Source organism: Triticum dicoccoides, chromosome 3B, assembly GCF_002162155.2.
Source record: "Triticum dicoccoides isolate Atlit2015 ecotype Zavitan chromosome 3B, WEW_v2.0, whole genome shotgun sequence".
Taxonomy (NCBI): domain Eukaryota; kingdom Viridiplantae; phylum Streptophyta; class Magnoliopsida; order Poales; family Poaceae; genus Triticum; species Triticum dicoccoides.
The window spans coordinates 360,013,066-360,026,936 of NC_041385.1; positions in this window are offsets into that span (position 1 = coordinate 360,013,066).

Here is a 13,871-nt window from a genome sequence, read left to right on the forward strand (position 1 = left end):
ACGGACCAACATTACTTGCATCATCTTGACAAGACTGACATCCTTTGTAAGGAGGTCTCGGATGCGGCTTTGCAGTGTTAGCACATCGTTAATTGCCCCCCAGTCCAGCCGCTTGTTGACCCATGACGCCAGTTGCGGCAGAGGGCCCGAACGGAACGCTGGATCGGCCGCCCGCTTTGTACCTCGCGGAGTTGTGATGTAAAACCACTCCCGTTGCCATAAGTCAGAAGTTTCTATGAAGGAACCCTTTGGCCGTGGGGCATTGGTGCCTTTGCTTATTATAGCGCCTCCGCACTCCGCGTGTCACTCGTCAATCACCTTCGGCTTCACAGTGAAGGTCTTGAGCCATAGGCCGAAGTGGGGGGTGATGCGGAGGAAGGCTTCACACACGACGATAAACGACGAGATCTGAAGGATGGAATCTGGAGTTGGATCATGGAAATCTAGCCCGTAGAACATGACCCCTCTCACGAATGGATCAAGACTAAAACCTAGCCCTCGGAGGAAGTGGGAACTAAATACTACACTCTTGTTGGGTTCGGGAGTGGGGATGACCTGCCCTTGAGCAGGCAGCCTGTGCGGGATTTCGGCGGTGAGATACTTGGCCTCCCTAAGCTTCTTGATGTCCTCCTCTGTGACAGAGGAGGCCATCCACCGGCCTTGAAGGTTGGATCCGGACATGGTTGAAGGTCCGAAGCGCTTAGCTTGAGCCTTGGTTGTTGGAACTCGAGGTGCGGGAGGGGAAGGATCAAGCGTGGGAAGAAAAGGACATGCCTTGGCACCTTTATAAAGAGGACGAATATCAAGCGTCCCCCGCGTGGCCATTTGGGACTTGCCTAAAATCGAGGAGTCATATTAAACAAGTGCGGTTGGGTTACCCACACCTGTATTGATGAGAATCCCATGATAAAGGGAACACGATCTCTGCTTCGACAAGACATGCCAATAAAACCGCCTCACAACACGTGTAGTGGCTGGTGGAGAAAAACAGTTTGCATAATGACTGGGCTGTGGCGTGATGTGATGCTATGAAAAGTTGTCAGCAGATTAGATTTGTGGGATATTGTGCTCTCTATGGTGGTATGTGGAATTTGTTTTGCAGAGCCAGACACGACTCTCGTGTTCAAAATCTTCTATGGAGTATTCAGAGAAGGAACCCGCCTTGCCATGCCGAAGACAATCTGCGCGCCGGACTCATCGTCATTAAAGCCTAGTTCAGGGGCTACTGAGGGAGTCCGGGATTAAGGGGTCCTCGTGCAGCCGGACTATGTACTTTGCCCGGACTGTTGGACTATGAAGATACAAGATTGAAGACTTCGTCCCGTGTTCGGATGGGACTCTCCTTTGCGTGGAAGGCAAGCTTGGCAATTCGGATATGTAGATCTCCTTCTCTGTAACCGACTCTATGTAACCCTAGCCCCCTCCAGTGTCTATATAAACCGGAGGGTTTAGTCTATAGGACAACAACAATTGTAATCATAGGCTAGCTTCTAGGGTTTAGCCTCTACGATCTCGTGGTAGATCAACTCTTGTAATACTCATAACATCAAGATCAATCAAGCAGGAAGTAGGGTATTACCTCCATCGAGAGGGCCCGAACATAGGTAAACATCGTGTCCCCCGCCTCCTGTTACCATTAGCCCTAGACGCACAGTACGGGACCCCCTACCCGAGATCCGCCGGTTTTGACACCGACATTGGTGCTTTCATTGAGAGTTCCACTGTGCCGTCACGATAGGGCTTGATGGCTCCTTCAATCATCTTCAACGACGCGGTCCAGGGGGAGGTTATCCTCCCCGGACAGATCTTCGTATTTGGTGGCTTCGTACTGCGGGCCAACTCGCTTGGCCATCTGGAGAAGATTGATAGCTACGCCCCTAGCCACCAGGTCAGGTTTGGAAGCTTGAACTATACCGCCGACATCCGCGGAGACTTGATCTTCGACGGATTCAAGCCCGTGTTAGGTGCGCCGAACAGTCACGACGAGCATGACTTAGATCTGCCATCGGACAGTGTTTGGGAGATCGCGCCTGCTGTGGCCCCGGGAATCAAGCCGGAGCAGGTTGTGCCATCCGAGGACGGGTGGATGGACCCCGCCGCGGAGGCCGCACACTCATTTACATTGGCGCCGAACACTGACCCCCACCTCCTATGAGGCCGGTATCATCGGACCCTCGGAGTCGTCTCTGGCTACAGGATCTGAACCGCATACGTCTGTGCCTATCGAATCTGATTGGGCCTCGGTCATGGAGTTGACCTCCGCGGATATCTTTCAGCACTCGCCCTTGGGTGATGTGCTAAATTCATTGAGGTCTCTCTCCTTATCAGGAGACTCTTGGCCGAACTATGTCCGGCTCGAGTGGGAAGCGGACAACGAAGAAATTTGTTCCCCACCCACCACCCACTTAATAGCCACTGTCGATGACTTAACTGACGTGCTTGACTTCAACTCTGAAGACATCGACGGTATGGACGAGGATGCAGGAGAAGAACAGAAACCACCGCCTATAGAGCGCTGGATAGCCACCTCATCATATGATATATATATAGTGGACACCCCCAAAGAAAGAAATGGCGATGAGGCAACGGAAGACAATCCCCTGGAGAAGCAATCTAGGCACCGGCGGCGCCGCTTCAAGCTCCGCCATAGCAAAAATAGTGATACCGGTGAGGGAGTCCTAGATTAGGGGGTATCCGGACAGCCGGACTGTGTATAACGTCTGGACTATTGAAGCGTGAAGATACAAGACTCAAGACCTCGGCCCGTGTCCAGATGGGACTCTCCTTTGCGTGGAAGTCAAGCTTGGCGATCCCGATATTATATTTCCTTCCTTGTAACCGACTCCATGTAAACCCTAGCCCTCTCCTGTGTCTATATAAACTGGAGATGTTGGTCCTTAGAAGGCCGATCACAATTACAATCATACCATCATAGGCTAGCTCTTAGGGTTTAGCCTCTACGATCTCGTGGTAGATCTACTCTTGTACTACCCATATCATCAATATTAATCAAGCAGGAAGTAGGGTTTTACCTCCATCGGGAGGGCCCGAACCTGGGTAAACATCTGTGCCCCTTGCTTCCTATTACCATCAGCCTTGACGCACAGATCGGGACCCCCTACCCGAGATCCGCCGGTTTTGACACCGACATTGGTGCTTTCATTGAGAGTTCCTCTGTGTCGTCGCTGTCAGGCTCGATGGCTCCTTCGATCATCATCAACGATGCTGTCCAAGGCGAGACTTTCCTCCCCGGACAGGTCTTCGTGTTCGGCGGCTTCGCACTGCAGGCCAATTCGCTTGGCCACCTGGAGAATATCGATAGCTATGCCCCCGGCCACCAGGTCAGGTTCGGAAACTTGAACAACACAGCGGATATTCGCGGGGACTTGATCTTCGACGGATTCGGGCTAGCGCCAGAAGCGCCGAACAGTCACGATGAGCATGGCTTAGACCTGCTGTCAGACGTTACTCAGGATATCAACCCGGCAGAAGCCTCGGATCTAAATCCGAGGCAGGTTGCGTTGCCTAAGGACGGAGGGCTGGACCCCGCCCCGCAGGCCATACCCTGGTTGGCGATGGATCCGAACACAGTGGTCACTCCTGAGGGAGCCTGTGACTCCAGACCCCCGAATTCATATCCGGATGTAGGTTCCAGTCCGCGTGTTCCCGAGCCCGCCGATCCTGGTTGGGCTCCGGTGATGGAGTCCACCGCGGCGGACGTCTTTCAGCACTTGCCCTTTGGCGACATGTTGGACTTATTGAAGTCTCTCTCTTTGTCAGGAGACTACGGGCCGAACTATGTCCGGCTTGAGTGGGAAGCAGACAACGATGGAATTCGTTGCCCACCCACCACCCACTTCATTGCCACGATCGATGATTTAACCGACGTGCTTGACTTCGACTCCGAAGACATCGACGGTATGGACGACGATGCAAGAGAACTACAGGGACCACCGCGCATAGGGCGGTGGGCGGCCACCTCCTCATATGATATATACATGGTGGACACCCCAAAGGAAACCAGTGGCGGTGAGGCAACGGAGGATAACCTCTTAGGGAGAAAAGTAAAACATGTGCGTTATCGGCGCCACTCCAAGCCCCGCCACATCAAAACCGGCCCCGGAGACGAGAGCAGTCCGGATGGTGCCGAAGAGGAATACATCCCTAGTCAGCCTACACTCAAGCAGGCCGGACCGATCATGATGGGATACTTGGAGAGGGACAATTATACACCCCCTCCGACGATGAGGCAAGCCTCGGCAATGACGAATTCGGCGTACCTGAAGACCCAGTGGAACAAGTTCGCTTCAAGCGACGGCTCATGGCTACGGCAAGGAGCCTGCAAAGGAAGCAAGAGCAGCTTAAAGCTGACCAAGATGTGCTAGAGGATAGGTGGACCAAGATACTGGCCACCGAAAAGTACGAACTCGACAGCCCCAACAAAGGGCACACACGGCACAGCTGGCTACCTCAACTCGAGCAGGAAAACCACAGGCATGCACATAGACGCCCACACATCACTACAGTCGAAGACGGCAAGAAGCATACACGAAGAGGCACCCTCAGGCCTCGACACAAAGGTCATAAACGTCAAGACAAGGATGTCGGTGCCAAGTCCGGCAACTCTCAGTCTGGTAAACGGACAAAGAACAGCCCAAGCCTACTCGACCAAAGCCACACACTGGATCAGCCGTGTGAAATTCACGGTACCCCCAGAAGGACGGCAAAGCATACCAATAGAGAATGCAGGATCCTCAAAACAAAGCGGCTGATCGCGCGCCAGAGGCAATAAGGGAAGGCGCCTCGTCAAGAACCCCACGCCCCAGAGCATAACAGCATGGCCGATCGCCCAGGATCACATAAACCACAGCAAGTCAATTGCAGTACTTCTAGACCTAGTAGTCCAGGGGCTCCATAACACGCAAAGCCCACAAGTGTATGAAGCCAAGAATAACATCTCCTAAAAGATGTAAGGCGCAAAGGCCAAGCTTTATTGGCCCACCACTCTAACGGTTGTCTTCGGATAACCCAAAAATGCTACGCCAAAGAATAAATCTTCGACACCTTCCCACCATGCGGAAGTCTACAGTGTGCTAATGGGATAAACCACGTCGACTAGATTCCATGTGCTAAATTACTCAGGCCAACTATCCGGACACCCATTGTGGAGTCCGCACTACCTCACGGTGTAACGGCTGGGCACACCGGGGCCCGATTAGGGACCCTGGGACCAACAACAAGAGGACACTCAGCTGCCTTCAAGCACTTTGCATTTACAAACTAACGATTGATGCAGAATAGGATTGGCGGCATGGAATTAGCCCGGACACACAAAGGAAGGAACATGCAGGTAGAAGGCAGTTCGGATTCATTCTTGATCCACTCACAACCCCCTCCAGTCCGGCCAAACAGGTTCCGCCAAATAACACCTCTTTCCATACAACATACTCATATGCATAGACATATCATCCTACTACAATGCATAGACTTAAATAGCAATTACCAGCCGTCGTTTACCGCTGACGCCTGTTTGTCAAAAATGACAGCCGCGCTTCGCGTTTGCCTGGTTATACCAGGGGCTTCACAGTACGACAATAAAGTCCGACCACCTTTTCGGTCGCTCGGCACCCCGAACTTATAGCACTATATGCATCTACTCTGAATCATGTCTTGGGTCATTGGTTGGGTTTGCCCGGCTCCCATGTTTTGGTACCTTACATTCCGTTCTATCGGCTAAGGTAGCACTGGGAGAACTACTACGATTGTGTCCCGGTTCAGCCGGACGAGCACCTCAGTAGAGAAAGCCGAAAACCGACCGCCATGATGAAGCGAGAGCCGGTCCGCTCTTCGAGAGGTTATAAAGTCCTTAAAGATTTATTCCGCACAACGCCATTATCAATGCTGACTGCGACGGATTGGTCTTCTTGATAGAGGCAAAGGTGTCCCGTCTTTCGATGAGATGATGGATATCGCTTTGGTGGAAGTTGACTTTGACGATCCGACTACGAACGTGCGAGGACGTCGTGCCTTAGCAATCGCTAAACCAACTCCGAGAGGTTATTAACCACGCCGGAGCACGATCAACCTGACCACGAGGGTCTGTTTCCTGCGAGCAAACGAAGAACAAGCAAGAAACTGAGATTGCAATCTGGATATTGCGAATATAAGATGAAAGCTTTATTGATCAAGGTGGGGTTCTGTGACGCCTTTGTCTGGTCGTTGAACACAAACGAAGTACGCGAAGTTGCAGCTATGGCGAAGTTTTAATCTAAACAAAACCCGAAGTCTAAACGGTGCCCTAAGGGCTGTATATATGGAGGAAGAGAGGGGGAATTTCGTGGCCCTTGGTGGAGGGGTCCGAAATCAACCCTATCTCTTGTTTCCCCACACATACGGACTCTAAAAATAGCCTATACTTATGTATTTCGAAATTACATGGGTCTGGCCCAATAAAAAGGTGACGCAGCACCTATAATAGCCTCGGGACGAAATTTATGAAGTGGCATCTTGTATATTTCGTCCATGGCTTCATGCACCCATTATGGTGGCTTCAAAGTCCTGAAATCATCACTTGTAACTCCGTTCTTGTTCCCCTTGCGCATGGCATCATCTCCATGCTTGTTCTTGCTCCAATGTTCATCCTTCTCCAAGCTAGGCCCTTCATTTGTAAGCAAAACAAATGTATCCAATTTAGGCAGCATCATATTCTCATGAACATTAGAATCATTACCAAGAAACGAAAGTACCTGATAATTTAATTGGCGTGCGCGAGCTCTAGTAATTGGTCCCATATATGTAGCAGTAGGGGCTGTGGGTGTAACAATGGTATTGATGTCCTCATCACTTCTGATCAGGCGCCAATAGAGCCCCCAGTTCGAGGAAAGATACACCTCCTTAAAAGGACCCAACTATGGGATAAAGAGCGTTCAGATATATCCCGAACACCCCCGTATCCTTTTTACGAGGGGGCAGAAGCCGACGACTGGCCAACTGCCAGGATTTGCATACAATAAACAACCGCACAGGAAGAACATATGTTCAAACAAAACAGGCAATATATAATAAACATGCCATTATCCCATATTACAACAAGCGGCACAAATGCCCTCAGTGAAATATAATGTCTTTAGCACACTTGTCCGCCGCAAGGCGGGCCCCTTTCATTACACCTTCATAATACAGCTCGAGCTTGCGGTGCTCCTTACCCTCCGGCGGCCCCTCGGTCATCAGCTTCTCCGTGTCAAGCCTCCCCCAATGCACTTTTGCACGGGCAAACGCCATGCTGCACCTTCTATACACAGTGATCGCTTGATAGCATCAAGCCGAGGACAGGCGCCCACAATCCACTTGACGAGTCCGAAGTAGCTGCTTGCAATTGGCTCCACAGGCCACAGCCGGACAACTAAGTCCTTCATGGCTAGTTCAGCCGCCTGGTGCAGTTGGACCAGCTGTTTCAGCTGGTCGATAAATGGCATCGGATAGTTCGGCGCCAGATAGTGCGACCAGAAATCCCTCTCCGCAGTCTTCTTCTCCTCGGTGCGGTAAAATTGGGCAGCATCTGATATGCTGCGAGGAAGATCTGCAAAAGCCCCTGGAAAAATAAGAATTCAGCTTGCCGCTTAGGATTCTTCACATTCTAACATATAAAGAGCTAAGAATACAGAAGGCCTTACCAGCCGCCACTTTTCGGGTCTCCTAAATGTCCCGCGCAGCACCTCGGGCTTCTTCCCGAGCACCTTCCGCAGCCTCGAGAGCTTGCGCGAGTTCGGATTCTTTCCCTTCTAGACTCTGCTGCAAGCCCTCGCTTTTCTTCACAGCTTCCTGGAGCTCTCGCTCAGCTGTGATAACCCTGGCCTCATGTTTCTCACGAAGCGCCTGTTCGGCCTCAGCCTTCTTGTTGGCATCAGCCAAAGGTTTCTTTAGTGCCTCGTATTCGGCACCCGCTCCTACAGCACACAATACTAATATTTTTAATTATGCACAACTATTCGTTCATGCCAACTCCAAGACAAATGTTTTCAACATACCTTGCTTGTCTTCCAGTTGCTTCCTCACACGGCCGAGTTCCTCCTCGGCCCGTGTAAGGCTTTGCTTCAACTCGGACACTTCCACATTATAAGCGGCCGTCCTCTCTGGGGATGCCTGTTTTCACACAAAAGGGTATACGTCATTCACATAGGCTCCTGCGAGAGCAGGGGATTTGATCCCCTGCCCGGCTCTGTCTCCTCCGCCGGACAGTGCATCAGGGGCTACTACTCATATTATGACAAGTCCTCAAGGGTTTCTTAGGAAACATACCTCAAAAGCCTTTATAAGGCCAAGGTAGGACTCGTTCAACCCGCTCTCGGCGGACTGAATCTTCTCAACCACCGCGCCCATAAGGGCCCGATGCTCATCGACAATAGACGCGTCCTTCAACGCTGTCGATAGACCGCCAGGCAGCTCTACTCGAATAGAGGACGCCGGCGGGGTGGGCTGGCCTCCCACCATCGGGGGTGGCTACCCGCTTGATACCAAAACCCTAGAGGTCCCGGGGGCCGTATCCATCCCCGCGTGTCCGGCACTAGGGATATGTCCTCCCTGGTCCGGGTCTTGTCGAGATGACACCCCGGTGTCGCGCCCAGACTTGGGGGAAGGGGCCCACAGAGGCGTCCGAGCCTAGTGAATCCTCCGACGAAGACTGGCCGGCGTAGGACCTTGCCGGACTGTGCAATATGTAGGCAACAGTCAAAACTACTATACCCAAAAACAATCCCGGACGCATATGCGTGTTCGGATACTTACAACTTCTCCAGGGGCTGGGCCCTGGGATCTCACTCCGGGCTCCTATCGGCAGCCGTGGGGGACGCCCCTGGGAGGGAATTCTCCCCCCTCTTGGGCGATCCGGCCTCCAGAGATGTGGAGGCCGTCCTCTTCCTCCCACCATCAGAGTGAGGCTCATCCTCCTCTGCTTCATCCTCTTTGTCCTCGGACGAAGGATCGTCGCTGGAGTCTCTGGATTTGGCGTCCGAAGCCTTGCGACGGCGAAGGCCACCCCGGGTCTTCTTGACCTTCTTGGAGGCCTCTTTCTTTGGCGCCTTGTAAGGCACGGGGACCAGCATCTTCGTTACAAGAGGTCCGGCCGGTTCCTCCGGCAGGGGGGCTGGACAATGTATCTGCTCCACCTTCTTTATCCATCCCTGAGGTCGTAATGAAACACGATTGAGGTATATCCAGCATGACATGCCAGCTGATGATAGAGGCGGAGGTGTCCCGATCTTCCGATGAGATGATAACTGTCGATTTGGTGAAGATGACTTTGACGATCCGACTACAAACGTGCATGACGTTGCGCCTTAGCAATCGCTAAACCAACTCCGAGAGGTTATTGACCACGCTGGAGCACAATCAACCTGATCACGAAGGTCTATTCCTGCAAGCAATCGAAGAACAAGAAAGAATATGATAAAATCAATCTAAATATTGCGAGTATATATGAAGTATTGATAAAGGTGGGGATCCGTAAGCTGTCTTGTTCTGGTCCTTGGACACAAAACGAAGTACACGAAGTTGCAATGGCTAACTTTTAACTAAACAAATCCCCCTAGGAAAAAGCTACTAGATGGATCTACTTATATAGGAGCAAGGGGTGGCGGCCAAGGAGGTGGTAGAACGTCCCAAGGCAGCCTAAAACCAACCCTAGGTCGTACAAGGCTCATGGGCCCAAGTGGAGGTGATGCAACACCTTTGGACTTGTTGTTTGACTCAGATTCTGCTGCAGCGTCAGATTATTTCGTCGATATCTCAATGCTCCGAACGAATTTGAAGGTGAATCCAAATGGGTTGGAAAGAGCACAAAATCTAGTTTCCAACAAAAAACGAATCACCCTATTCGGAGTCCATACGAAAAAGTTGTTGACGTTTTGAGTCAGGTATGTCTGCGTAGTCCGAATCTGAATCCAGAATGTGAGAGACTTGGACTCTATCTTTTCTTGGCCCAAAAGTGACGTGAGAGGACTTTTTGAACATAACCCAAACTTCTCCTTTTGCCTTATCTTCATATGTGGATGGTAGAAATGTCTCATACACCTGCAATTAGATAAAACACAAAAGTGTGTGAAGTATTTTTGTTCTGGATAACATAAATAGATTATTGAATAGTTTGTACTAGAAATCACCTGACAAATATGCATGTATGCAATATTTTTCGTCTTATCCAAGGTAGTCATGTCCTTATCATCCTCCTCTTCTTGAAAACAAAGCCGTCCTCGGCGTTGCTTAATCTGAAATGTGGCTAAGAAAAGAGACAAGGTGTACATGTTGTATATGTATATATCATCCATTTTTACTTCCCTTGATTTTTGCACATATGACACATGTATACATGAGGAACCTTCATATATTATAAAATATAAAGCCAAAATATTATCATAAGTAGAAGGCATGAAAATATTGCAACTCAGTTGGCACATATAAGTGAAGCTCTTATTCATATCAAAAGATTGCCAATATTCATCATTAAACCATCCCAACATTGGTGAATAAACCTTTCGTGCATCAAATTTACATGCTAAAACATGCTTAAATAAGAAAACATGCAATAAGTCATTTGACACAGAATGATCACCAAGATTAGAGGTCATATCAAAATGATTAAACATTGGCACAATTATTTTAAAATGTATTTGATCTAAATCTGATTTATTTCCTGATTCACATGGTTCTTTGACATCAACAGTTAATTCAGTGGGCGCACTCAAAATTGTTGGTATTTCAGTTGTTTGATCACATGACGCATTCATGACAGTAACGCGAGTCTCTAAAATAGGCGGTGTGCTTAAATCAATAGGTAACTCAACACATGATGTATTCAAGTTAACTAGGCATGCATCATTCTCATGTGAAAGTGGAAAATGCGTACCTTTTTCATTACCTCTTATGATCAACTTAGATGATGCAGGCACCCTCGATGGTGATGTGTCACATTGTGGAGATGCCGTAGTCCTCGCAACAACGGATGTGGTTGTCATAGTACACCTAGTAGTTGAAGAAATATCTGTATCAACAGTTGGAATGTGCACCGTGCGCTTATACTCCTTGTGGGCAACACGCTGTTTTATTTCCTGTTCAGCTTTACAAGCAAGACGAAACAAATGGTCCATAGGATAACATTCTTCATGAATTAGTATCTCCTGAATATCATGGTTTAATCCTCCCCAAAATCTATCCATAAAATCTTCTTCACTTTCTTCTAAAAATGAGTGCAACAAGGTTGTTTGTAAATCATCGTAATATTTTGTTACAGTGTCACTACCTTGTTTTAAATGTTCTAGTTTTTTAATCATGTCACGAGTATAATAAACATTGACGAATCTATCTCTCATGACATGTTTTAAATTATCCCAAGTATTAGGCACATAATCAGGGTGTAACCGACAATATTCACTCCACCAAACTAAAGCATAACTAGTGAAAGAACCAACCGCAACCGTAACTTTTTTACGTTCATCAAAATTATGGGAAGCAAATATATTATTTATGTCGAACTCCCATTCAATATATAAAGCCGGTCTAAAACGGCCATTAAATGGTGGTATAGAAACATGAACCTGATCATGTGCATTTGGATGTTTGTGCACCTCTCGTGACGGTTGTGGTATTTGCATAGGTGGTGGCATGTCTCCCGCGATCGACAAAGCCCATGAATTGACTCTGGATTCTGTCATGATTAGTAGAAACAAGAAACAAAATCCAAAAATAATGTTCCTATAACTACTAGGATGTGGTGGTAAAACGCTCACAGTAAAGCAAATATCAATGTCTTACAAGTTCTTACCATGCAGCAGGCGGTGATTGACAACCAGGGGTGTCAAGTAACTTCGAAGATTGAGTAAAGCGATTGCCAGGGGAACGTACGTATACACGGTGTAGAAATATGTGGAGCTGGTTGGCTATATATGGTAGCAAAAGATTAGCAATAATCAATTCAAAGATGCAATGCTGAATAAACGCTCAACGACGGTACTGTGCTGGTCCTAGGCTAGACCGGACTAGAGACGCGAGCCTAGAACACTAATGAGGTCACGACAAAGCACAACTATCATCAATGAAGGATAAGTAGTTCTGGACAGCAAGATATAAGTGAAGATCACAACGACAGTAAAGATAATGATGAATAACAACTGCCAAGCAGGATATATAACAACTCTCTCTCCAACTTTCCTCTTGAAAAGTTTGCTACAAACTCAAGCTTTCCAATGCAAAAAGAATCACTCAATTCTGAATTGATATGAGGAGTCAAAGAATTCTAAAACTGGCCTGAAAAACTGGAACAAACTGTATGCGCAAACTTCGGAGGGCAAAAAGACCTATTTAGAAGCTGATTTTGAGATTCCAAATATTGAAATAGATTTTGCAACTATTCAGATGCGTCTAGTCGCTATCTTTAATTTGAGTACTTATGGAGCCAAAACGGACTTCGTATGAGGAAGTTATGCCTGTTTTACTGAACAGTGCACAAAACATATTCCAGTCCGAATTTAACTACGAGATTTAGTCTAGATAGATCCGAATTTTGTTTTTTTCTCTTCTCTCTTTTTTTCCTTACACTTTTTTTCTTCTTCTTTCTCTCTTTTCTTTCTTTATCTTTTTTTTTACTTTTTTTTCTCTCTTTTTTTTCTCTGTCTTTTTTTTCTCTCCCTCTTTCCAAAACAAACTAGATAAGATGCAGATTGGATCAAGTGAAGATGTGAACGGTCTCAACTATGATTATGACAAAGAACGTAGGGTAGCACGTGGTGGAAATTGATGGATGGGTGATGGACAGCGGAAGGGATAACGATGCAGCGGTGGCGTGACTAATGTGAACACACCTTGAAACTCTAAAGAAACTAGACACTAAGACCAGCACCACGACACGACGATGCAACCGATAATTCAACAATGCAAACAATGAAAAGAAAATTGCAAAGGCTCAGACTGGCTTGGACAAAGGATGATTAGATCTAACTTTTTTTGTGGCTTTTTCTTAGACAATAGGTAAGAAAATACATCTAATCTAGGGAAAACTGGAAATTCTCACCGAGCAACCTGAAAACTGATACCACTTGATAAAGGCGGAGGTGTCCCGATCTTTCAATGAGATGATAACTATCGATTTGGTGAAGATGACTTTGACGATCCGACTACAAACGTGCACGACGTTGCGCCTTAGCAATCGCTAAACCAACTCCGAGAGGTTATTGACCATGCTGGAGCACAATCAACCTGACCACAAATGTCTATTCCTGCAAGCAATCGAAGAACAAGCAAGAATATGATAAAAGCAATCTAAATATTGCGAGTATATATGAAGTATTGATAAAGGTGGGGATCCGAAGCGGTCTTGGTCTGGTCGTTGGACACAAACGAAATACACGAAGTTGCAATGACTAACTTTTAACTAAACAAATCCCCCAGGAAAAAGCTACTAGATGGATCTACTTATATAAGAGCAAGGGGTGGCGGCCAAGGAGGTGGTAGAACATCCCAAGGCAGCCTAAAACCAACCCTAGGTCGTACAAGGCTCATGGGCCCAAGTGGAGGTGATGCAACACCTTTGGACTTGTTGTCTGACTCGGATTCTGCTGCAACGTCAGATTGTTTCGTCGATATCTCAATGCTCCGGACGAATTTGAAGGTGAATCCAAATGGGTTGGAAAGATCACAAAATCTAGTTTCCAACAAAAAACGAATCACCCAATTCGGAGTCCGTATGAAGAAGTTGTTGGCGTTTTGAGCTAGGTATGTCTGCGCAGTCCGAATCTGAATCCAGAACGTGAGAGACTTGGACTCTATCTTTTCTTGGCCCAAAAGTGACGTGAGAGGACTTTTTGAACAGAACCCAAACTTCT